The 27,910-nt window shown below is 38.6% G+C and overlaps 1 protein-coding gene across 8 annotated transcripts in view; it reads right to left on the reverse strand.

Annotated features, from left to right (window-relative positions):
* Window positions 1-27,910, reverse strand: part of ART3 (ADP-ribosyltransferase 3 (inactive)) — a 151,168-nt gene that overhangs the window by 65,975 nt on the left and 57,283 nt on the right. The window contains exon 1 of one of the 8 annotated variants that reach the window (XM_086704827.1): window positions 18,326-18,464. The exons of the other annotated variants lie outside the window; for them this stretch is intronic. The gene's annotated coding sequence lies outside the window, so the exon portion shown is untranslated. Of the gene's footprint in view, window positions 1-18,325; window positions 18,465-27,910 lie in introns of those variants that run through there. 8 annotated transcript variants of the gene reach the window in all.

Genomic DNA, 27,910 nt, shown 5'->3' on the forward strand with positions numbered 1-27,910 from the left:
GTAAAAAACATTTATTTTCTTCTGACGTACCTACAAGGAGAAACATCAAATGAGAAAAATTGAAAATGTAAGCTAAAAGCCACTTAATTCAAGTTTTTAGTTAGAGAAACAAAAGTTCAAAGGTTCAACTAACAATCTTTTAAACTTAAAACCACAAAATAACCTTTTAAAAATAAATTTTATAGACATTTTTTAAAAATCCAATTCCATATTATAATCAATTAAAAAGAAAGAATGAAGAAATAGAAAAAAATTGGGGATGTGAATAAAAATTTGAAATTTTTTTTAATGTTTATTTACTTTTGAGACAGAGAGAGAAAAAGAGGGGTAAACAGAAGCATGGGCGGGGGAGGAGCAGAGAGGGAGAGGGAGACACAGAATCTGAAGCAGGCTCCAGGCTCTGAGCAGGCACAGAGCCCAACACGGGGCTTGAATTCACAAACCACAAGATCATGACCTGAGCTGAAGTCAGACGCTTAATCAACTAAGCCACCTAGGCACCCCTAAAAATTTGTAAAGGAGCAAAAGAGAAAGAAGCAGAAAGCTAAAAGAACTCTGGCCTTTGTACTTTCTAAAGCAAATGTCTGCAATTAGCTTTTTCCCCTGCACCGTGAATCCAAAGTCAGGAGAGATCACTATTGCTGCTGTTTACAAATTTTAATTCGAAACTCAAGAAAAAATACCCTAACTATGGAAAGGAAAAATATAAGTTGCTTCTGCAACAAAGACTACATAGTTGCTACGTTTGTCTATATGTACATAAGTAGGAAATTTCTGCTCTTTTTCTCACCTTTTAAATAACTAGTTTCTTTTTTCTTTTTTGTCCCAGATGACAGAAAGAAATGAATTTCTCTAAACAAATGCATCAGTAGTGATTAATTCCTCGAATTATAAAGCTTACTGACTCAGATAACTGTTAATACATGCATTTTATCAACTTTCACTTTCACTGGAAGAATCTTTTCTTCAGAGCAATACACACCTTGTAGAAACATCTAGCTCTAGCATTTATAAGCAGCTCAGGTTCAGTCTCTACATTAACTGGTAACCAGACTCAAGTAATTCATTCAAACTCCCAAAGTTCCTATCTACAGTACTCCACGCATCATAACCTCCCTTCATTTTAAAGAATACAAACAAAGCCATTGTTACATGGCTACCAAGTTGGGTTTTTTAAAGAAATAGATAACCTCAATATTAAGATGAAATGGGCATTCATATTAACTGAAACATTTATGAGAATAGCCAGAACTTCTTGGCTAAATTCTAAAAAAAGTTTGATCCTACTTAATTTTATTGTGCAGACTGCACCCATAGCTTGTGAGCAATGAACACTTTACAACTGACCCTTGAACAAAGCAGGGATTAGGGGCACTGAATCCCCAGATAGTTGAAAATTCATGTATAACTTTTGATTCCCAAAAAGTTAATAGCCTGCTATCGGCCAGAAGCCTTATTAGCAACATAAACAGTTGATTAACAGATTTTGTATGTTATATGTATTATATATTGTATTCTTAAGCTAGAGAAAAGAAAATGTTAAGAAAATCATATGGAAGAGAAAATATATTTACAGTACTATATTTATCAAAACATATCCACATATCAGTGGACCCATACAGTTCAAACCCTTATTATTCAAGGGTCAGTTGTACTGAGATAGGCTTCTTGTTGGACCATCTCTGATGGGATTCCCTAGTTTCCAACACAATTGCTATCTATACTAGTCAACATGCTGTAAGAAGTTTCTGAAAAGAGAACAAAACCATGCCAAAGCATAGCTCTGAATATCATGGACAAAAACCAAAGTGGGTTGTTATCAATGTTCAATCCTCTGAAGGATTAAAAAAACCTAGTTAACAGAGATTGCCTCAGGAGAGCAAAGACCTGTTTTACTAAGTATGAATTATTTTCATTTTTTTTAACGTTTATTTATTTTAGAGACAGAGCATGAACAGGGGAGGGGCAGAGAGAGAGGGAGACACAGAATCCGAAGCAGACTCCAGGCTCTGAGCTGTCAGCACAGAGCCCGACGCAGGGCTCGAACTCACGGACCGTGAGATCATGACCTGAGCCGAAGTCGGATCCTTAACCGACTGAGCAACCCAGGTGCCCCTTCATTTTTTTAATTAGATAAAATAGGTATATATAACATTTTTCAGTTTCAGGTGTACAACATTCGATATCTTTATGCACTACAAAGTCTAGTTATCATCTATCACCATACAATCGACCCCCTTCACCCATTTCATCAACTCTCCACTCCCCTTCCCCTCTGATAAACAACAATCTGTTCTCTGTATCTATGAGTTTGCTTTTGTACTGTTTGTTGTTTTGTTGGGAGTTTTTTTTTTCTTTACATTCTATACAAATGAAATCATATGGTATTTGTTGTCCTTCTGCATGTGACTTATCACTTGGCATACTACCCTCAATGTTCATTCATGTCTGCAAATGACAAGATTTCATTCTTATTTATGGCTCAGTAATATTCCATTATACATATACCACAGCTTCTTCATCCATTCATCTATCAATGGATATTTGGGTTGTTTCCATATCTTGGCTATTGGAAATAATGCTGCAATGAAAACAGGGGTACATATATCCTTTTAAATTAGTCTTTTCACATTCTTTGGATAAACACCCAAAAAGTGGAATAACTGGATCATTTAGTTACATCTATTCTTAATTTTTTGAGGAATCTCCATCCTGTTTCCAAGTAGAAGCTGTACCAATTTACAGTCCCACCACATCCCTTCCAAACTTGTTATTTCTTATCTTTTTGATAACCATCATTCTAACAGGTGGGAAGTACTATCTCATTGTGGTTTTGATTTTCATTTCCCTAATAACTAGTGACGCTGAACATCTTTTCATGTGACTGTTGGCCACCTGTATATCTTCCTTGGAACAACATCTATTCAGATCTTCTGTCAATTTTGTTATCTGCTAATTTTTTTGTTGAGTTGTAGGAGTTCTTTATAGATTTCAGATATTAGCCCCTTACTGTATATATGATCTGCAAAGAACTTTTCCATTTGGTAGGTTGCCTTTTTGTTTTGATGATGGTTTCCTTCATTGTGCAGAAGGTTTTTAGTTTATTTTTGTTTCTCTTGCCTTTGGAGTCAGACCCAACAAACACATCCCTAAAATCAGTGTCAAAAAGCTTACCACCTATGCTTTCTTCTAGGAATTTTATATTTTCAAATCATTTCTTTAATCCATTTTAATTTTTGTGTATGAAGATAGTACTATACTTTCATTCTTTTGCATGTGGCTGTCCAATTTCCCCAGCATCACATATTGAAGAAACATCCTTTCTCCGTTGTATGTTCTTGGCTTCTTGGTCATAAATTAATTACCCATATACATGCAGATTTATTTCTGGGTTCTCAATTCTGTTTCATTGATCTCTGTGTCTGTTTTTATACTAACACCATACTGTTCTGATTAATATAGCTTTATAGTATATTTTGAGGCCACAGAGCATGATACTCCCACCTTTGTTCTTTCTCAACATTGTTTTAGTTATTTGGTATTTTATGTGGTTCTGTATAAAATTTTAATTACTTGTTCTAGTTCTATGAAAAATACTATTCACTGAAATTTTGATAGGGATTACACTGAAACTGCACATTGCTTTGGATAATATGGACATTTTAACAGCATCAATTCTAATCTATGAGCACAGAGTATCTTTCCAGTTATTTGTGTTCTTCATCAATGTCTTACACTTCCACTCTATAGATCTTTTGCCTCCTTGGTTAAATTCAGTCCAAAGTATTTCACTCTTTTTGACGCAATTGTAAATAGGACTTTCTTAATTTCCCTAATAGTTTATTAGTGTAAAGAAATGCCACTGATTTCTGTATATTGATTTTGTATCCTCCAACTTTAGTGAATTAGTTTATTCTAATAGTTTTTTAGTGGAGACCTTAAAGTTTTCTGTATATAGTATTATGTCATCTGCAAATAGTGACAGCTTTATTTCTTCCTTTCCACTTTGTATGCTTTTTTCTTTTTGCTTGCTGTACTGATGTCACCAGGACTTCTAATACTATGCTGAATAAAAGTGGTAAGAGTATATATCCTTGTCTTATTCCTGATATTAAAGGAAAAGCTTTCATCTTTTGATCACTGAGCATGATATGAACTATGGGGTTGTCATATATAGCCTTTATGATGTTGAGGTATGTTCCCTCTATACTCACATTGTTGAGAGTTTTTATCATAAATGGATGTTGAATTTTGTTAACTGTTTTTTTAAACATCTATTCAGATGCCTATATGACTTTTATCCTTCATTTGGTTAGCTAATGTGGTGTACTGCAGTTTGATCTGTGGATGTTGAGCCATTATTACATACCTGGAATAAATACTTCATTGTGGCATATGATCCTTTTAATGTCTTGTTGAATTCAGTTTGCTACAATTTTATTGAGAATTTGTGCATCTGTGTTCATTAAGGATACTGGCCTTTTGTTTTCTTTTTTTGTGGTTTCCTTGTCTGGTTTTGGTGTCCAGGTAATGCCAGCCTCATAAAATGACCTTAGAAGCATTCCCTCCTCAAATTTTGGAAGTGTTTGAGAATAGGTATTAATCTTTTTTGAAAGTTTAGTAGAATTCACCAGTGAAACTGTCTAGTCTGGGGTTTTGCTGGGAGGTTTTTTATTATGACCCAAACTTCTACTAGAATTCTGTCTATTCAGATTTTCTATTTTTCCATGATTCAGTCTTGGAAGATTATGTTTCTAGGAATTTATCCATTTCTTCAAGGTATTCCATTTGTTGGCACATAAATATTCATAATACAGTTGATCCTTGAACAAAAATGGGTTTGAATTGTGCAGGTCCACTTATACATGAATTTTGTTTTCAATAAATACAGTACTATAAATGTACTTTCTCTTCCTTATAATTTTCCTAATGTTTTATTTTCTCTAGGTTACTTTATTGTAAGAATCCAGTATATAACAGATACGACATATGAAGTATGTTTATTGACTGCTTATGTTATCAATAAGGCTTCCAGTTGACAGTAGGCTATTAGTAGTTAATGATGGGGGAGTCAAAAGTTGTATGTGGATTTCTGACTAAGCAAGGGGTCAGTGTCCCTAACTCTGGTGTTCTTCAAGAGTCTACTGTACTTTGTTATGATCTTGTGTATTTCTGTGTTAATTTCTCCTTTTTTTCTGACTTTTAAAGTTTTAATTCTAGTATAGTTAGAATACAGAGTTACATTAGTTTAATTAATTTCATCTCTGATTTTATTTATTTGAACCTTCTCTTTCTCTCTTGGTGCATCCAGCTAAAGGAATGTCTTTTTTTTTTTTTTTTTTAAATCTTTGCAAAGAACCAGCTCTTCATTTTACTGATTTTTCAATCTTGTCTTTTTCGTCTCTATATTATTTATTTCTGCTCTGCTCTTTATTATTTACTTCCTTCTACTAAATCTTTGGCTTCATTTGTTCCTTTTCTAGCTCCTTTAGGTGTAAAGTGTGATCTTTATTTGATTTTTTTTAATTTTTTAAATGTTTATTTATTTTTGAGAGAGAGAGAGAGAGACAGAGAGTGAGCAGGGGACGGGCAGAGAGAGAGCGGGAGACACAGAATCCAAAGCAGGCTCCAGGCTCTGAGCTGTCAGCACAGAGCACAACGCAGGGCTTGAACTCACGAGCCGTGAGATCATGACCTGAGCCAAAGTCGGATGCTTAACTGACTGAGCCACCCAGGTGCCCCCATTTATTTGATATTTTTCTTGTTTCTTGAGGAAGGCCTGTAATACTATGAACTTCACCCCCCTACCCCCACCCCACCGCCTTTGAAATGCTTCTGTTTCATCTAACAGATTTTGGTATACCATATTTCTGTTTTCATTTGTCTCTGGGTATTCTTTGATTTCTCCTTTGACTTCTTCATGATCCACTGGTTGTTGAATAGCATGTTGTTTAAAATACAGATTTTTGTGGGATTTTTTTTTCCAGTTTTCTTCTTTTAATCAATTTCTAGTTTCATACCATTGTGGTGAGAAAAGATGCTTGACATGATTTCAGTCTTCTAAATTTATTAAGACTTGTTTTGTGGCCTAACATACAATCTATCCTGAAGAATATGCACTTGAGAACAATGTGTATTCTGCTACTTTTGGATGTAGTATTCTGTATGTATCTTGTAAGCTCATCTGATCTAATTTGCCACATAAGGCTGATGTTTCCTTATTGATTTTCCGTCTGGCTGATCTATCCAATGATATAAGTGGAGTGTTAAAATCCCCTACTATTCTTGTATTGCTGTCAATATTGTCAATATCTCCCTTTAGGTCTGTAAATATTTGCTTTATATATTTTGGTGCTTCTATGCTGGGTGCATGTATGTTTACATTATCTCTTCTTACTGGACTGACCCCTTTATTGTTTTGTAATGCCCTTGTCTTTTATTACAGTTTTCAAGTCTATTTTATCTAAAATGAATTTTTAAAGAAAATCTATTTTGTCTGATGTAAGTATAGCTATGCCAGATTTCTTTAAATTTCCATTTACATAGAACATCTTTCTCTATCCCTTCACTTCAATCTGTGTGTCTTTACTTCAGAAGAGAGTTTCTTATAGGCATCATATACAAATGGGTCTCTTTTTTTAATTCATTCATCCACTATTTATCTTTTGATTAGAGAATTTACACTTAACTATTGAGAGGTATGTAATTATGCCATTTTGTTAACTGTTTTCTGGTTGTTTTTGTAGTTCCTCTCTGTTCCTTCCTTCTTCTCTCTCTTACTTTGTGATTTTTTTTAAGTATATTTATTTATTTAGAGAGAGAGCATGCACACATGTGCATCATGCTGTCAGTGCAGAGCCCAGCATGGGGCTCGATCTCACCAATTGTGAGATCATGACCTGAGCCAAAATCAAGAGTCGAATGCTTAACCAACTAAGCCACCCAGACACCCCTGTTCCACTGCGATTTGATGGTACTCTTCAGGGTTATATTTAGATTTCTTTCTCATTTTCTTTAGTGTATTTACAATAAGTTTTTGCTTATGATTACCATGAGGTTCATGTATAACATACTATGTATATAACAGTTGGTTTTCATAGGAGCTTAAATTTGAACATGCTCCAGAATTTTACATTTTTATTCACCCCCCCCCCGTTTTATATTCTTAATGTCACATTTTACATCGTTTTATTTTATGTATCCCTTAACTATTGCAGTTTTACTTTTACTACTATTGTCTTTTAACCTTCATAATTCCTTTATAAGTTATTCCACTATCTTCACTATATATTTACCTTTTCCATTCCAACCCTTTTGTATGTTTTCTTGTTACTAATTAGTGTCATCTCTTTTCAGTTTAAAGAAGTCTCTAACATTTCTTGTAAGTCCAGTTAACGGTGATGTACACCTTTAGTTTTGCTTATCTGGAAAACGCATCAGATGTCCTCTTTAATTCTAAGTGATAACTTTGCCAGGTAAAGAATTCTTGATTGGAAGTTTTTTCCTTGTAGCACTTTTCATATGTCATCCCACTCCTTTCTGGTCTGCAAAGTTTCTGCTGAAAAAAATCTGCTGATAGCCTTAAGGAATTTCCCTTGTACACAACAAGTTGTTTCTCTCTTGCTGCTTTTAAGACTCTATTTAACTTTTCAATTCTTATTATTAATGTATTTTGGTGTAGATCTTTTTGGATTCATCCTATTTGGAACTTTCTGGGCTTCCAGAACTTGAATGTCTGTCTCCTTCCCCAGATTAGAGAAGTTTTCAGCCATTATTTCTTAAAGTAAGTTTTGTGGCTACTATCTCTCTCTCTTTTCCTTCTGGGATCCCTGTAATGTAAATGTTATTCCTCCAGATATTGTCCCAAAAGCCCCTAAGGTATCTTCACTATTTTTAAAACTCTTTTTTTCTCTTTGTTGCTCTGTGTGGATGAGTGCCACTGCTCTGTCTTCTAGCTCACTGATATGTTCTGCTTCACTACAATCTGCTGTTGAACCCCTCTAGTAAATTTTTCAGTTATTGTATTCTTCAGCCCTGTAAGTTCTGTTTGTTAATTTCTTATATTTTCTCTTTGTTGAAGCTCTCACTGTGTTCACCCATTCTTATCCAAGTTTAGTGAGTATATTAATGACTGTTACTTTGAACTGTTTATTAGGCAGATTTATTACCTGTTTCATTAAGGTCTTTTTCTGAAGTTCTGTCTCATTCTTTCACATTTGGATATTCCTCCATTTCCTCATTTTGCCTGTCTTTGTGTTTTGTATTAGGCAAATCAGCTAACTCTCCCAGCCCTGAAGTAGTTTTGTGTAGGAGATATCCCATGAAACTCAGAAGTGGTATATCCTCTGGCCACCTGTGCCAAGCACTGTAGGGACACCCCCTGTGGGAACTGTGCACACCCACCTACCTTGGTGGGGCGACAACATGAAGGTGGCTGGAGCTCTCCTGGCCTGGCTGTGATGCAAGGCTGCAGTGCGGGTTGTACCCTCAGCAGGTTGTACCCTCCTGGACCCACAGGCTAGAGAAAGAGTTCAAAAATGGCAACCACTAGGGCTAGCACCAGCATATTAGAATAAGATTGCAAAAATGGCACCTACAAGTGTCTCCATGTGAGCAGAATCCCAACAAGTTCCTGCATCTCAGGCAGACACCTTAAGATTAATTAAGTAGATGTTCTTCACCTATAATCTAGGTGCTTTCCAAACTGGTGTTTTAGCACTGGGTCAAAGGATGAGTGAATCTATGTACAAGCTATTTAAGAGTAAATTCTCTATTCTCTAAAGTTCTGTGGTTTTCCTGAACATAATCCGTGTTGATTTTCAAAGCCAGGCATATTGAGGGTTCATCTCTCTTATGAAAGCTACAGTGCCTGATATGCAGCACAGATCCTTGATTCTCAAGGAAAAGTTCCATATTTTTCAGATCCTTCCTGGCTGTGGATTGCCTGTGGTCTGTTTTCTCTTTTCTTTTCTTTCTTTTTTTTTTTTTTTTTGAGAGGTTGTGTCTCTGCCTCTCATACCTGTTTTCAATGCTGACCTGTTATCCTTTGTTGTAGAGATTCTGTTCCTCTGGTTTTTAGGTCTTATTTTAGAGGAAATTATTCCATATGTAGTTGTAAATCTGTTGTGTCTATGAGAGGAAGTGAGTTCAGGATCCTCCTATATGGCCATCTTGAACCCATCTCTTTATAAATTAGTCTTAAACCATACATACGGGGAGTGGGAAGAGAAACAGGGTAGGGGGAAATCTGTGCACATGCATAGGCGCACAGTGAAAGCCAGTATGATGCAATGAATTTCCAGATCCAAAACACCTCAGTTTAAACCCCAACATAGACATTTTATAGCTATGTGACCTTTTTTAATATATGAGATTTATTGTCAAATTGGTTTCCATACAACACTCAGTGCTAATCCCAAAAGATGCCCTCTTCAATACCCATCACCCACCCTCCCCCCCTCCCACCCCCCATGAACCTTCAGTTCATTCTCAGTTTTTAAGACTCTCTTATGCTTTGGCTGTCTCCCACTCTAACCTCTTTTTTTTTCCCTTCCCCTCCCCCATGGGTTTCTGTTAAGTTTCTCAGGATCCACACACATAAGAGTGAAAACATATGGTATCTGTCTTTCTCTGTATGGCTTATTTCACTTAGCATCACACTCTCTAGTTCCATCCACATTGCTACACAGGGCCATATTTCATTCTTTCTCATTGCCACGTAGTACTCCATTGTGCATATAAACCACAATTTATTTATCCATTCATCAGCTGATGGACATTTAGGCTCTTTCCATAATTTGGCTATTGTTGAGAGTGCTGCTATAAACATAGGGGTACAAGTGCCCTATGCATCAGCACTCCTGTATCCCTTGGGTAAATTCCTAGCAGTGCTACTGCCGGGTCATAGGGTAGGTCTATTTTTAATTTTCTGAGGAACCTCCACACAGTTTTCCAGAGCGGCGGCACCAGTTTGCATTCCCAACAACAGTACAAGAGGGTTCCCGTTTATCCACATCCTCTCCAGCATCTTTAGTCTCCTGATTTGTTCATTTTGGCCACTCTGACTGGTGTGAGGTGATATCTGAGTGTGGTTTTGATTTGTATTTCCCTGATGAGGAGCGACGTTGAGCATCTTTTCATGTGCCTGTTGGCCATCCGGATGTCTTCTTTAGAGAAGTGTCTATTCGTGTTTTCTGCCCATTTCTTCACTGGATTGTTTTTCAGGTGTGGAGTTTGGTGAGCTCTTTATGGATTTTGGATACTAGCCCTTTGTCCGATGTGTCATTTGCAAATATCTTTTCCCATTCCGTTGGTTGCCTTTTAGTTTTGTTGATTGTTTCCTTTGCTGTTCAGAAGCTTTTTATCTTCATGAGGTCCCAATAGTTCATTTTTGCTTTTAATTCCCTTGCCTTTGGGGATGTGTCAAGTAAGAAATTGCTACGGCTGAAGTCAGAGAGGTCTTTTCCTGCTTTCTCCTCTAGGGTTTTGATGGTTTCCTGTCTCACATTCAGGTCCTTTATCCATTTTGAGTTTATTTTTGTGAATGGTGTGAGAAAGTGGTCTAGTTTCAACCTTCTGCATGTTGCTATCCAGCACCATTTGTTAAAGAAACTGTCTTTTTTCCATTGGATATTCTTTCCTGCTTTGTCTAAGATTAGTTGGCCATACTTTCGTGGGTCTAGTTCTGGGGTTTCTATTCTATTCCATTGGTCTATGTGTCTGTTTTTGTGCCAATACCATGCTGTCTTGATGATTACAGCTTTGTAGTAGAGGCTAAAGTCTGGGATTGTGATGCCTCCTGCTTTGGTCTTCTTCTTCAAAATTACTTTGGTTATTCAGGGCCTTTTGTGGTTCCGTATGAATTTTAGGATTGCTTGTTCTAGCTTCGAGAAGAATGCTGGCGCAATTTTGATTGGGATTGCATTGAATGTGTAGATAGCTTTGGGTAGTATTGACATTTTGACAATATTTATTCTTCCAATCCATGAGCACGGAATGTTTTTCCATTTCTTTATATCTTCTTCAATTTCCTTCATAAGCTTTCTATAGTTTTCAGCATACAGATCTTTTACATCTTTGGTTAGATTTATTCCTAGGTATTTTATGACTTTTGGTGCAATTGTGAATGGGATCAGTTTCTTTGTCTTTCTGTTGCTTCATTATTAGTGTATGATAATGCAACTGATTTCTGTACATTGATTTTGTATGCTGCAACTTTGCTGAATTCATGTATCAGTTCCAGCAGACTTTTGGTGGAGTCTATCGGATTTTCCATGTATAATATCATGTCATCTGCAAAAAGTGAAATCTTTACTTCATCTTTGCCAATTTTGATGCCTTTGATTTCCTTGTGTTGTCTGATTGCTGATGCTAGAACTTCCAACACTATGTTAAACAACAGCGGTGAGAGTGGACATCCCTATCGTGTTCCTGATCTCAGGGAAAAAGCTCTCAGTTTTTCCCCATTGAGGATGAAGTTAGCTGTGGGCTTTTCATAAATGGCTTTATGATGTTTAAGTATGTTCCTTCTATCCCGACTTACTCAAGAGTTTTTATTAAGAAAGGATGCTGAATTTTGTCAAATGCTTTTTCTGCATCGATTGACAGGATCATATGGTTCTTATTGTTTCTTTTATTAATGTGATGTCATCACGTTGATTGATTTGCGAATGTTGAACCAGCCCTGCATCCCAGGAATGAATCCCACTTGGTCATGGTGAATAATTCTTTTTGTATGCTGTTGAATTCGATTTGCTAGTATCTTATTGAGAATTTTTGCATCTATATTCATCAGGGATATTGGCCTGTAGTTCTCTTTTTTTACTGGGTCTCTGTCTGGTTTAGGGGTCAAAGTAATACTGGCTTCATAGAATGAGTCTGAAAGTTTTCCTTCCCTTTCTATTTTTTGGAATAGCTTGAGAAGGATAGGTATTATCTCTGCTTTAAACGTCTGGTAGAACTCCCCTGGGAAGCCATCTGGTCCTGGACTCTTATCTGATGGGAGATTTTTGATAACTGATTCAATTTCTTCACTGGTTATGGGTCTGTTCAAGTTTTCTATTTCCACCTGATTGAGTTTTGGAAGTGTGTGGGTGTTTCGGAATTTGCCCATTTCTTCCAGGTTTTCCAGTTTGTTGGCATATAATTTTTCATAGTATTCCCTGATAATTGCTTGTATTTCTGAGGGATTGGTTGTAATAATTCCATTTTCATTCATGATTTTATCTATTTGGGTCATCTCCCTTTTCTTTTTGAGAAGCCTGGCTAGAGGTTTGTCAATTTTATTTATTTTTTCAAGAAACCAACTGTTGGTTTCGTTGATCTGCTCTACAGTTCTTTTAGATTCTATATTGTTTATTTCTGCTCTGATCTTTATTATTTCTCTTCTTCCTCTGGGTTTAGGCTGTCTTTGCTCTTCTGCTTCTATTTCCTTTAGGCGTGCTGTTAGATTTTGTGTTTGGGATTTTTCTTGTTTCTTGAGATAGGCCTGGATTGCAATGTATTTTCCTCTCAGGACTGCCTTCGCTGCGTCCCAAAGCGTTTGGATTGTTGTATTTTCATTTTCGTTTGTTTCCATATATTTTTTAATTTCTTCTCTAATTGCCTGGTTGACCCATTCATTCTTTAGTAGGGTGCTCTTTAACCTCCATGCTTTTGGAGGTTTTCCAGACTTTTTCCTGTGGTTGATTTCAAGCTTCATAGCATTGTGGTCTGAAAGTATGCATGGTATGATCTCAATTCTTGTATACTTATGAAGGGCTGTTTTATGACCCAGTATGTGATCTATCTTGGAGAATGTTCCATGTGCACTCGAGAAGAAAGTATATTCTGTTGCTTTGGGATGCAGAGTTCTAAATATATCTGTCAAGTCTATCTGATCCAATGTATCATTCAGGGCCCTTGTTTCTTTATTGATCATGTGTCTAGATGATCTATCCATTGTTGTAAGTGAAGTATTAAAGTCCCCTGCAATTACCAATTCTTATCAATACCACATTCTTATCAATCTCAACATAAGGTTACTTATGTTTGTAATTGTTTTATATATTTGGGGGCTCCCATATTTGGTGCATAAACATTTATAATTGTTAGCTCTTCCTGATGGATAAACCCTGTAATTATTATATAATACCCTTCTTCATCTCTTGTTACAGCCTTCAATTTAAAGTCTAGTTTATCTGATGTAAGTATGGCTACTCCAGCTTTCTTTTGACTTCCAGTAGCATGACAAATAGTTCTCCATCCCCTCAACTTTCAATCTGAAGGTGTCCTCAGGTCTAAAATGAGTGTCTTGTAGACAGCAAATAGATGGGTCTTGTTTTTTTATCCATTCTGATACCCTATGTCTTTTGGTTGGCGCATTTAGTCCATTTATGTTCAGTGTTATTATAGAAAGATATGGGTTTAGAGTCATTGTGATGTCTGTAGGTTTCGTGCTTGTAGTGATGTCTCTGGTACTTTGTCTCATAGGACCCCCCTTAGGATCTCTTGTAGGGCTGGTTTAGTGATGATGAATTCCTTCAGTTTTTATTTGTTTGGGAAGACCTTTATCTCTCCTTCTATTCTAAATGACAGATTTGTTGGATAGAGGATTCTCGGCTGCATATTTTTTCTGTTCATCACATTGATGATTTTCTGCCATTCCTTTCTGGCCTGCCAAGTTTCAGTAGAGAGATCAGTCACGAGTCTTATTGGTCTCCCTTTATATGTTAGAGCACGTTTATCCCTAGCTGCTTTCAGAATTTTCTCTTTATCCTTGTATTTTGCCAGTGTCACTATGAAATGTCATGCAGAAGATCGATTCAAGTTATGTCTGAAGGGAATTCTCTGTGCCTCTTGGATTTCAATGCCTTTTTCCTTCCCCAGATCAGGGAAGTTCTCAGCTATTATTTCTTCAAGTACACCTTCAGCACCTTTCCCTCTCTCTTCCTCCTCTGGAATACCAATTATGCATAGATTATTTCTCTTTAGTGCATCACTTAGTTCTCTAATTTTCCCCTCACACTCCTGGATTTTTTTTATCTTTTTCTCAGTTTCTTCTTTTTCCATAATTTTATCTTCTAGTTCACCTATTCTCTCCTCTGCCTCTTCAATCCAAGCTGTGGTCATCTCCATTTTATTTTGCAGCTCATTAATAGCATTTTTTAGCTCCTCCTGGCTGTTGCTTAGTCCCTCGATATCTGTAGCAATAGATTCTCTGCTGTCATTTATACTGTCTTCAAGCCCAGAGATTAATTTTATGACTATTATCCTAAATTCACTTTCTGTTATATTGTTTAAATCGTTTTTGATCAGTTTGTTAGCTGTCGCTATTTCCTGGAGATTCTTTTGAGGGGAATTCTTCTGTTTCATCATTTTGGATAGTCCCTGGAGGGGTGCGGAACTGCAGGGCTCTTCCTCTGTGCTGTCTGGAGTAACCTGTGCTGGTGGGCAGGGCCGCAGTCAGACCTGATGGCTGCCCCCAGCCCACCGCTGGGACCACACTCAGACTGGTGTGTACCTTCTCTTCCCCTCTCCTAGGGGTGGGATTCACTGTGGGGTGGCATGGCCCATCTGGGCTACTTGCACACTGCCAGGCTTGTGGTGCTGGGGATCTGGCGTCTTAGCTGGGGTGGATTGGCAAGGTGCACAGGGGTGGGAGGGGCAGGCTCAGCTTGCTTTTCCTTTTAGATCTACTTTGGGAGGGGCCCTGTGGCACCAGGAGGGAGTCAGACCTGTCGCTGGAGGGATGGATCTGCAGGAGCACAACGTTGGGTGTTTGCTCGGTGCAAGCAAGTTCCCTGGCAGGAACTGGTTCCCTTTGGGATTTTCGCTGAGGGATGGGCAAGGAAGATGGCGCTGGCAAGCGCCTTTGTTCCCCACCAAGCTGAGTTCTGTCATCCGTCCGGGGCTCAACAACTCTCCCTCCCGTTGTCCTCCAGCCCTCCCACTCTCCAAGCAGCACTGTTAACTTATAACCTTCCAGATGTTAAGTCCCACTTGCTGTCAGAACACACTCTGTCCAGCCCCTCTGCCTTTGCAAGTCAGACTCGGGGGCTCTGCTTTGCCGGCCGGCTGCCCCTCCACCCCGGCTCCCTCCCGCCAGTCCGTGCAGCATGCACCGCCTCTCCGCCCTTCCTACCCTCTTCCGTGGGCCTCTCGTCTGCGCTTGGCTCCGGAGACTCCATTCTGCTAGTCTTCTGGCGGTTTTCTGGGTTATTTAGGCAGGTGTGGGTGGAATCTAAGTGATCAGCAGGATGTGCGGTGAGCCCAGCGTCCTCCTACGCTGCCATCTTCCCTTCCTCTTGAATCACTATGTGACATCTTAATAACCACATAACACTGGGCTTGTTTTTTACTTCTCTGTGTCGAGTTGTTTTTTTTTTTTTTTTATGTTTATTTTTGATAGAGACACACAGTGCGAGCAGGAGATGGGCAGAGAGAGACAGAGACACAGAAACTGAAGCAGGTTCCAGGCTCTGAGCTGTCAGCACAGAGCCCGATGCAGGACTTGTTCCCACAAACTGTGAAATCATGACCTGAGCAGAAGTCAGACAGCTAAGTGAGCCACTCAGGTGCCCCTCTCTGTATCCAGTTTGCTTATCTGCCAACTGGGCATAATAATAGTTCCCCTCCCAAGGTTGTTGAGAGGAATCAAAGAGTAAACAGATGCATAGTCTGGCACATAGTAGGCACTATGTAAGTATTAGGTACTATTTTTAACTTCTGAGTTAATTTTAGACTTTTACAAAGTTGCAAAAATAGTACAGTGTATCCTTATCTCCCTCACTCTTCTTCTCCCACTGTTAACATCTTATGTCACCTCAGTACAATTATCAGGAAAAGAAAATGAACATTGGTGACTAAACTACACACGTTACTGAAGAAACAATTTCACCGATTTTTCCACCCATGTCCTTTCTGCTAGGATCCTATCCAAGACCCAAAATCCAAGTATTTCATTATTTCTTCTTAATCTGCCCCAGTCTGTGGCAGTTCTTCCTGGCAAACACAAACTTAACAAAATGATTAAAATGAGTATTAATAGTAATAACACATATTAACATTATGAATTCCTTTATATGATACACTGAGAAACACATAACCACATTTTCCAGTTTTCTTGCCAAAAAAATGCATAACCTCATTGACATAAAAATAAGCCAAAATTGTGAAACATTCTATAAAATAACTGATCAGTATTACTCAAAAATGTCACTATTATTTTTGATTTGATAAAAATTAAGAGTAAATTATCATGTTAATGAATATCTGTAAGCCATGAAAACTTCCCAAAGTTTGACTACATTTTCTTTAATTCTAATTTACAAGTAGTTCTCCACTTATCAGTGGAACTTAATTCAAAAATTCATTTGAAGACCCATTATTCTTTTTTATGTTTATTCAGAGAGCGTGTGCACATGAGCAGGGGAGGGACAGAGACAGGGAAAGAGAGAATCGCAAGCAAGCTCCAGGCTGTCAGCACAGAGCCCGGTGAGGAGCTCAATCCCACGACCATGAGAGCATGACCTGACTAAAATCAAGAGTCAGGTGCTCAACCAACTAAGCCATCCAAGCACCCTGAAGACTCATTATTTTCGATCGAGATGATTTTTTTTCCCCCACAACAGGGTCTATATTTCAAGTCAAGAGGTAATTCTATTTTAGCAGGCTTATGAAGTAACTCTACTTTAGCAGACTAGCCTAGAAATCCAACTAATCTAATATGTATTATTTTTCTAGGGAGAAATATACTACAGGTCTCAACTTAAAATGTCAGGAATACATTTCTTTCTTATTCACTCTGTCCCCAACCTGATGGGCAACAGGAACTCTGTCTCTTTCCTGGTCTATCTAAATACATTCAACATTTCATTATTCAGCTGCTATTAAGTAATAATACTTGTTGTTAGCAATTCCCAGGACTGCTCTGCACTTACTCTAAAACTGCCTCTTTTCCATAACTCTTGGATTCCTCACCATTTGAACCCTATTTCCGAACCCTCAATTTTGGCAATATGTTCAGAGCCTTGATCATATTGCCAAAATTGAGGGTTCGGAAATAGGGTTCAAATGGCGAAGAATGGCCTACTGCACTGACATTAGCTACTTACTACCTAAGACCAGAGTTTCTGTACATCTCAGCTAATTGTTAAAAGAACATAGGCTTCTTTCCTTTTTCTCCATACTTGGAGTATCAGTTGTACTGAAGTTTTCTAAGGGTCACTACTGCTACCCATGATGGAGAAATAGAGGATAAACATTACTAACAAAGGGGAAATTTTAAGAAGTCTCACAGTGTAAATTAAATGGAGCTCTAGACATTCTCAAGCTTTCTTAGCTGCTTTCTCACCAGGACTCTCAGATTCCATTTATTCAAAACTGTTCCATACTTAGTTTTCTACTTCAATCTTCTTTGGAGTTTTCTATTTTCGAAGGTGGCCTGTATCTAGGAGTTACAAAGTCAGACCTTTGAGACTGCCTTTCACTCCCCTCTTCCATCACAGAAGAAGGGAAGGCAAGTGTGCTTTATCACTGCTGTTGTCTCAACTCTGCAACTTTAGTACTAAAGTGTTACTAAATGTGTTAAATTTTTTGAAGGAGGGTTACATAATCTCTTGAAGCCTCATTTTCTTCTTTAAAAAGCAGGTGGTAGTACCCTTTCTGCAGGATTATTGTGAGCACTAGTGAGACACTATGTACAATACATAGCATATGGCAGGCATCCAACAAATGACGGCAGTTTTGGTCTCTATCGCCAATCCTGTTACCATTATTCAGCCCATAACTGCTACAGATGCAAGGTGAAAGGCAGAACTAGAGCTGATGAGTGAGCCATGCTTCCCTAACCACACCTCTGAGTGCTCACCTACCCCCACATTAAAAATAAGAATAGGGCAGTTAGGAAACATAGAAAGTAAGGTAGGATAGATATGTTTCTAAGATGGAACCTTTCAAGAAGTTAGGAAAATCTTAGAAATGAGAATAAAGTTTTGTTGGCTTTTTATAAAAAAGGAAAATGGCATTCAGCATAATATACAAAATAAAAATAATACACAGCCCATCTAAATATTTAAGAATTGTTTTCTTAAACAATTGTTTCCTTTCCAAAAGAAAGTCATTTATTCTAAGTATCAAGATAATCTAAGAAATATTTGTAACAAAAATATCCTTCCAGTCCTTCTGCTCTTATAGTCTTGTCTATATCTATTTAAAACATTACACTGACTAACCTTTAGCTGCAACTGGCAAGCCACATGTACCAAAATGCTCCTTATAAATGGCTATTTTACTTATCTTACTAAAAAATATATGCAGTACAAATAAATCCAATGCAGCTTCATACCTTACACACATAGCTCCTCTAACATGCACATGCGGGACTCATCTCTCCAGGAACAATCCTTTTGCGCAATACTCTTTTTCCAACCAGCCCTGAAATAATACCAGCCAGATCTATTTTCTTCTCTTTTCCAACTTTTCTAAAGAGCAATGGAAATAAACTAATGATAAGTAAAGCTACTGCACAATTTTCCCTTACTGAATGAAACTTTTCAGTTAGTTGTTTGTAGTTGTTCATTGCTAATCTCTCACATGTTTCTATCCCTTAACAATAGGGCATGTTGTTTCCCAACTTGGAAAATTAACATGAACATCCACATTGACCTGGCAGTTGTAGACTGCAGTCATTTTCCAGGCGGCCAGTTGAAGGCCACGCACAAAGCTGCCTTTGTTGTGAGAAAAATAATTTCTCTGAAGTTTATGGTGATATTGAAGTTGCTCTGTACAACCTACTGCTCCTGGCCCAATACATGCTACTGGCAGCATTCTGTGAGGAGTATAGAAGACATGGGAAAGAGGGTTAATCTATTTAATGATATAATAGAACTTGATTGTCTCTTCTTCTGGGTTCTAAATTTTAACATTTGAGGTTTTAAATTTTACCTTAATTTTAAAGGGAAGTAATTCATTGTAAACCCCTATTCTTTTTTTCCTTCTGAATTATTGAAAAAACAAATCAAGTAGTTTCTTTGACACTTGTTAATTATAACCTACTAAAATAACTTGCAGTAAACCTGGCAAAAAGTAACATGCCAAGGCAAGTAAATTTGGCCCTAAAAAACACAAACAATATTTATATGCTATGCTTTGCCAGATTTTAAAAGGCAAATAATGATTGTTATTTGATAACTCTCATTCCAAGAAGGTAAACATTAGCCTTCCTTTCCGACAAGGAACGGTAGATCAAAATCTTAATTGACTAATTTCCAAGAAAATGAAAAAGCTGTAGTTCAATAAATCACCTGTAGCTTAGCTATTCCTGGAAACCCTCTCCTTTGCAATAAATTTAATTAAGACAATGGAAAACCACCATTCAACTCCAAGAACAAGATATAATAGATAGCCTGTATCTGATGATGAACAAGCATAGTTAAGAAGCAAAGTAAACTGAACTGTAACTATTTTTCAAATCTTCAATCACTGGAAACTTAAAGCTTATTTTTTCTCTTTGTGTTTATCTTTCAGATGTCTTTCCTTTAAAACCAGAACTTTGGTTGAGTTCAGTAATCTTTCATACAAGGTGTGCCAAGATTCTGATTCCATTATTTCTGGCATTCTGAGAAGGAAAAGAAAGATAAATGGCTAGCAGTGGCTCTCTCAAGCATGGGAAGGTCAGTATGGTGATGATGGCTACTGAGAATAACACAGAGACAAAGGGTTTACTAAATGAAATGAGAAACACATTTGATGGAATGAACAGCAGGCTTGAAGAAGCGCAGGAATGAATTAGTGACCTAGAAAACAGAGTAATGGAAAGTAATCAAGCTGAACAAAAGAGGAGAAAGACATCTACAAAGTGGAACAGACTTAGGCAACTCAGTGATTCCATCAAATGTATAACATGTAAATAAAATAACATTCTTCCAAAAGAAGAGTAAAAGGGGCAGAAAAATTTATTTTAAGAAATTATTAGCTTCACTAATCTGGGAGAAGGAAACTAATATCCAGAGCCAGGAGGCACCAAGAACCCACAACAAAATCAACAAAAGCAGATCCATACCAAGACATATTGTAATTAAAATGGCAGAATGTTGAAAAATTAAGCATCAAGACCAAAGAAAACAATTACATACAAGGGAAATCTCCTAACTCTATCAGTGATTTTTCAGCATAAAGCTGGCAAGCCTAACAGGAGTGCTGAATGGGAAAAAATCTACAGCCAAAAATACACTATCTAGCCAGGCTATCATTCACAATAGAAGGAGAGAGAAAGAGTTTTCCAGAAAAACAAAAATGAAAGGAGTTCATGGACTACTAAACTAGACCTGAAAGAAATATTAAAGAGGACTCTGAGTGGAAAGACCAAAATGACAGTATGAAAATAAGAAACACAAAAGCAGCAAAAATGAGTTTTTCTATTAAAAAAATCAGTCAAGGAACTCACAAAATTAAAAGATGTAAAATATGACACCATATACCTAAAACATGGGGATAAAGGGACTAAAAACTGGTTTCAAACTTAAAAGATCATCAACATAATATAGATAGCTATATGCACAAAAGATTACATACAACCATAATGGTAACAATAAATCAAAATCCAGTAATAGACATGCAAAGAATAAATAAAAAGAAATGCAAATGTAACACTGAAGAAAGTCAGCAAACCATGACAGAAAGAGAAGAAAGGACTGGCAGAGTAGGCAGTCAGTTAGACATGAGCTGGAAGCAAAGGCAGTAAATAACAGGTGACACATTAGAAGCCTCAAGGAATTTCTGGGTTCTCTTATTCTATTCCATTGGTCTATGTGTCTGTTTTTGTGCCAATACCATACTGTATTGATGATTACAGATTTGTAATACAGGCTAAATTCTGGGATTGTGATGCCTCTAGCATTGGCTGTCTTTTTCAACATTACTTTGGTTTTTGGGGTCTTTTGTGGTTCCATACAAATTTTAGGATTCTTTGTTCTAACTCTGAGAAGAACACTGGTGCTATTTTGATTGGGATTGCACTGAATGTGTAGATTGCTTTGGGTAGTATCGACATTTTAACAGTATTTGTTTTTCCAGTCCATAAGCAAGGAATGCTTTTCCATTTCTTTGTGTCTTCTTCAATTTCTTTTATAACCTTTCTATAGTTTTCAGTGTTCAGTTTTCTTTTTTTTTTTTTTTTAATTTTTTTTTCAACGTTTTTATTTATTTTTGGGACAGAGAGAGACAGAGCATGAACGGGGGAGGGGCAGAGAGAGAGGGAGACACAGAATCGGAAACAGGCTCCAGGCTCCGAGCCATCAGCCCAGAGCCTGACGCGGGGCTCGAACTCACGGACCGCGAGATCGTGACCTGGCTGAAGTCGGACGCTTAACCGACTGCGCCACCCAGGCGCCCCAGTGTTCAGTTTTCTTTTACCTCTTTGGTTAGGTTTATTCCTAGGTATATTATGGTTCTTGGTGCAATTGTAAATGGAATCAATTCCTTGATATCTTTCTGTTGCTTCATTATTGGTGTATAGAAATGCAACCAATTTCTGTACACTGATTTTATGTCCTCCGACTCTGCCAAATTCATGTATCAGTTCTAGCAGTTTTTTGGTGGAGTCTTTCTGGTTTTCCACGTATAGTATCAACCTTGCCATTTGCAACAATGTGGATGGAAATGGAGGGTATAAATGCTAAGTGAAATAAGTCAGAAAAAGATACCATATGATTTCACTCATGTGTGGTATTTGAGAAACTTAACAGAAAACCATAGGGGAAGGGAAGGAAAAATAAGATACAAACAGAGAGGGAGGGAAAACCATAAGAGACTCTTAAATACAGAGAACTGAAGGTTTATGAGGGTGGAGGGTTGGGGTGGGGAAAATAGGTGATGGGCATTGAGGAGGGCACTTGTTGGGATGAGCACTGGGTGTTGTATGTAAGTGATGAATCCAGTAAATCTACTCCTGAAGCCAAGACTAATGGAATGAAAACAAAATAGTTTTTATTATCAGATATTATATACCACCTTACTAAAAACCACTAAACTGTATACTTTAAAAACGTAAACTGGAGATTATGGAGAAGATGGCGGCGTAGGAGGACACTGGGCTCACCACGCGTCCTGCTGTTCACTTAGATTCCACCTACATCTGCCTAAATAACCCAGAAAACTGCCAGAGGATTAGCAGAACGGAGTCACCGGAGCCAAGCGCAGGCGAGAGGCCCACGAAAGAGGGTAGGAAGGGCGGCGAGGCGGTGCGCGCTCCACGGACTGGCGGGAGGGAGCCCGGGCGGAGGGGTGGCTCGCCGGCCAAGCACAGCCCCCGAGTCTGGCTTGCAAAAAGCGGAGGGGCCTGACGGACTGTGTTCCGACAGCAAGCGCGACTTAGCATCTGGGAGGTCATAAGTTAACAGCTCTGCTCAGAAAGCGGGAAGGCTGGAGGACAAAGGGAAGGAGAGCTGCTGAGCCCCCTGACTACAGAGCTCAGTTTGGTGGGGAACAAAGGCGCTAGCCAGCGCCATCTCCCCCGCCCATCCCCCAGCCAAAATCCCAAAGAGAACCAGTTCCTGCCAGGGAACTTGCTCGCTCCGCGCAAACACCCAACTCTGTGCTTCTGCGGAGCCAAACCTCCGGCAGCGGATCTGACTCCCTCCTGCTGCCACAGGGCCCCTCCTGAAGTGGATCACCTAAGGAGAAGCAAGCTAAGCCTGCCCCTCCTGCCCCTGTGCACCTTGCCTACCCACCCCAGCTAAGACGCCAGATCCCCAGCATCACAAGCCTGGCAGTGTGCAAGTAGCCCAGACAGGCCACCCCACCCCACAGTGAATCCCGCCCCTAGGAGAGGGGAAGAGAAGGCACACACCAGTCTGACTGTGGACACAGCGGTGGGCTGGGGGCAGACATCAGGTCTGACTGCAGCTCCGCCCACCAACTCCAGTTATACACCACAGCGCAGGGGAAGTGCCCTGCAGGTCCTCACCACGCCAGGAACTATCCAAAATGACCAAGCGGAAGAATTTCCCTCAGAAGAATCTCCAGGAAATAACAACAGCTAATGAGCTGATCAAAAAGGATTTAAATAATACAACAGAAAGTGAATTTAGAATAATAGTCATAAAATTAATCGCTGGGCTGGAAAACAGTATAGCTGACAGCAGAGACTCTCTTGCTACAGAGATCAAGGGACTAAGGAACAGTCACGAGGAGCTGAAAAACGCTTTAAACGAAATGCATAACAAAATGGAAACCACCACGGCTCGGATTGAAGAGGCAGAGGAGAGAATAGGTGAACTAGAAGATAAAGTTATGGAAAAAGAGGAAGCTGAGAAAAAGAGAGATAAAAAAATCCAGGAGTATGAGGGGAAAATTAGAGAACTAAGTGATACACTAAAAAGAAATAATATACGCATCATTGGTATCCCAGAGGAGGAAGAGAGAGGGAAAGGTGCTGAAGGGGTACTTGAAGAAATAATAGCTGAGAACTTCCCTGAACTGGGGAAGGAAAAAGGCATTGAAATCCAAGAGGCACAGAGAACTCCCTTCAGACGTAACTTGAATCGATCTTCTGCACGACATATCATAGTGAAACTGGCAAAATACAAGGATAAAGAGAAAATTCTGAAAGCAGCAAGGGGTAAACGTGCCCTCACATATAAAGGGAGACCTATAAGACTCGTGACTGATCTCTCTTTTGAAACTTGGCAGGCCAGAAAGAATTGGCACGAGATTTTCAGTGTGCTAGACAGAAAAAATATGCAGCCGAGAATCCTTTATCCAGCAAGTCTGTCATTTAGAATCGAAGGAGAGATAAAGGTCTTCTCAAACAAACAAAAACTGAAGGAATTTGTCACCACTAAACCAGCCCTACAAGAGATCCTAAGGGGGACCCTGTGAGACAAAGTACCAGAGACATCACTACAAGCATAAAACATACAGACATCACAATGACTCTAAACCCATATCTTTCTATAATAACACTGAATGTAAATGGATTAAATGCGCCAAACAAAAGACATAGGGTATCAGAATAGATAAAAAAAACAAGACCCATCTATTTGCTGTCTACAAGAGACTCATTTTAGACCTGAGGACACCTTTAGATTGAGAGTGAGGGGATGGAGAACTATTTATCATGCGACTGGAAGCCAAAAGAAAGCTGGAGTAGCCATACTTATATCAGACAAACTAGACTTTAAATTAAAGGCTGTAACAAGAGATGAAGAAGGACATTATATAATAGTGACAGGGTCTATCCATCAGGAAGAGCTAACAATTATAAATGTCTATGCGCCGAATACCGGAGCGCCCAAATATATAAAACAATTACTCATAAACATAAGCAACCTTATTGAGAAGAATGTGGTAATTGCAGGGGACTTTAACACCCCACTTACAGAAATGGATAGATCATCTAGACACACAGTCAATAAAGAAACAAGGGCCCTGAATGAGACATTGGATCAGATGGACTTGACAGATATATTTAGAACACTGCATCCCAAAGCAACAGAATATACTTTCTTCTCGAGTGCACATGGAACATTCTCCAAGATAGATCATATACTGGGTCACAAAACAGCCCTTCATAAGTTTACAAGAATTGAAATCATACCATGCATACTTTCAGACCACAATGCTATGAAGCTTGAAATCAACCACAGAAAAAAGTCTGGAAAACCTCCAAAAGCATGGAGGTTAAAGAACACCCTACTAACGAATGAGTGGGTCAACCAGGCAATTAGAGAAGAAATTAAAAAATATATGGAAACAAACGAAAATGAAAATACAACAATCCAAACGCTTTGGGACGCAGCAAAGGCAGTCCTGAGAGGAAAATACATTGCAATCCAGGCCTATCTCAAGAAACAAGAAAAATCCCAAATACAAAATCTAACAGCACGCCTAAAGGAAATAGAAGCAGAACAGCAAAGGCAGCCTAAACCCAGCAGAAGAAGAGAAATAATAAAGATCAGAGCAGAAATAAACAATATAGAATCTAAAAAAACTGTAGAGCAGATCAACGAAACCAAGAGTTGGTTTTTTGAAAAAATAAACAAAATTGACAAACCTCTAGCCAGGCTTCTCAAAAAGAAAAGGGAGATGACCCAAATAGATAAAATCATGAATGAAAATGGAATTATTACAACCAATCCCTCAGAGATACAATTATCAGGGAATACTATGAAAAATTATATGCCAACAAATTGGACAACCTGGAAGAAATGGACAAATTCCTGAACACCCACACTCTTCCAAAACTCAATCAGGAGGAAATAGAAAGCTTGAACAGACCCATCACCAGCGAAGAAATTGAATCGGTTATCAAAAATCTCCCAACAAATAAGAGTCCAGGACCAGATGGCTTCCCAGGGGAGTTCTACCACACGTTTAAAGCAGAGATAATACCTATCCTTCTCAAGCTATTCCAAGAAATAGAAAGGGAAGGAAAACTTCCAGACTCATTCTATGAAGCCAGTATTACTTTGACCCCTAAACCAGACAGAGACCCAGTAAAAAAAGAGAACTACAGGCCAATATCCCTGATGAATATGGATGCAAAAATTCTCAATAAGATACTAGCAAATCGAATTCAACGGCATATAAAAAGAATTATTCACCATGATCAAGTGGGATTCATTCCTGGGATGCAGGGCTGGTTCAACATTCGCAAATCAATCAACGTGATACATCACATTAACAAAAAAAAAGAGAAAAACCATATGATCCTGTCAATCGATGCAGAAAAGGCCTTTGACAAAATCCAGCACCCTTTCTTAATAAAAACCCTTGAGAAAGTCGGGATAGAAGGAACATACTTAAACATCATAAAGCCATTTATGAAAAGCCCACAGCTAACATCATCCTCAACGGGGAAAAACTGAGAGCTTTTTCCCTGAGATCAGGAACACGACAGGGATGCCCACTCTCACCGCTGTTGTTTAACATAGTGCTGGAAGTTCTAGCATCAGCAATCAGACAACAAAAGGAAACCAAAGGCGTCAAAATTGGCAAAGATGAAGTCAAGCTTTCGCTCTTTGCAGATGACATGATATTATACATGGAAAATCCGATAGACTCCACCAAAAGTCTGCTGGAACTGATACATGAATTCAGCAAAGTTGCAGGATACAAAATCAATGTACAGAAATCAGTTGCATTCTTATACACTAACAATGAAGCAACAGAAAGACAAATAAAGAAACTGATCCCATTCACAATTGCACCAAGAAGCATAAAATACCTAGGAATCAATCTAACCAAAGATGTAAAGGATCTGTATGCTGAAAACTATAGAAAGCTTATGAAGGTAATTGAAGAAGATTTAAAGAAATGGAAAGACATTCCCTGCTCATGGATTGGAAGAATAAATATTGTCAAAATGTCAATACTACCCAAAGCTATCTACACATTCAATGCAATCCCAATCAAAATTGCACCAGCATTCTTCTCGAAACTAGAACAAGCAATCCTAAAATTCGTATGGAACCACAAAAGGCCCCGAATAGCCAAAGTAATTTTGAAGAAGAAGACCAAAGCAGGAGGCATCACAATCCCAGACTTTAGCCTCTACTACAAAGCTGTCATCATCAAGACAGCATGGTATTGGCAGAAAAACAGACACATAGACCAATGGAATAGAATAGAAACCCCAGAACTAGACCCACAAACGTATGGCCAACTCATCTTTGACAAAGCAGGAAAGAACATCCAATGGAAAAAAGACAGTCTCTTTAACAAATGGTGCTGGGAGAACCGGACAGCAACATGCAGAAGGTTGAAACTAGACCACTTTCTCACACCATTCACAAAAATAAACTCCAAATGGATAAAGGACCTGAATGTGAGACAGGAAACCATCAAAACCTTAGAGGAGAAAGCAGGAAAAGACCTCTCTGACCTCAGCCGTAGCAATCTCTTACTCGACACATCCCCAAAGGCAAGGGAATTAAAAGCAAAAGTGAATTACTGGGACCTCATGAAGATAAAAAGCTTCTGCACAGCAAAGGAAACAACCAACAAAACTAAAAGGCAACCAACGGAATGGGAAAAGATATTTGCAAATGACATATCGGACAAAGGGCTAGTATCCAAAATCTATAAAGAGCTCACCAAACTCCACACCCGAAAAGCAAATAACCCAGTGAAGAAATGGGCAGAAAACATGAATAGACACTTCTCTAAAGAAGACATCCGGATGGCCAACAGGCACATGAAAAGATGTTCAGCGTCGCTCCTTATCAGGGAAATACAAATCAAAACCACACTCAGATATCACCTCACGCCAGTCAGTTTGGCCAAAACGAACAAATCAGGAGACTATAGATGCTGGAGAGGATGTGGAGAAACGGGAACCCTCTTGCACTGTTGGTGGGAATGCAAATTGGTACAGCCGCTCTGGAAAGCAGTGTGGAGGTTCCTCAGAAAATTAAAAATAGACCTACCCTATGACCCAGCAATAGCACTGCTAGGAATTTATCCAAGGGACACAGAAGTACTGATGCATAGGGGCACTTGTACCCCAATGTTCATAGCAGCACTCTCAACAATAGCCAAATTATGGAAAGAGCCTAAATGTCCATCAACTGATGAATGGATAAAGAAATTGTGGTTTATATACACTATGGAATACTACGTGGCAATGAGAAAAAATGAAATATGGCCTTTTGTAGCAACGTGGATGGAACTGGAGAGTGTGATGCTAAGTGAAATAAGCCATACAGAGAAAGACAGATACCATATGGTTTCACTCTTATGTGGATCCTGAGAAACTTAACAGGAACCCCCCAAAAAAAAAAAGAGGTTAGAGTGGGAGAGAGCCAAAGCATAAGAGACTGTTGAGAATTGAGAACAAACTAAGGGTTGATGGGGGCTGGGAGGGAGGAGAGGGTGGGTGATGGGTATTGAGGAGGGCACCTTTTGGGATGAGCACTGGGTGTTGTATGGA

This window comes from Puma concolor, chromosome B1 (assembly GCF_028749965.1).
Source record: "Puma concolor isolate L17-30 chromosome B1, mPumCon1.1.hap2, whole genome shotgun sequence".
Lineage (NCBI taxonomy): Eukaryota > Metazoa > Chordata > Mammalia > Carnivora > Felidae > Puma > Puma concolor.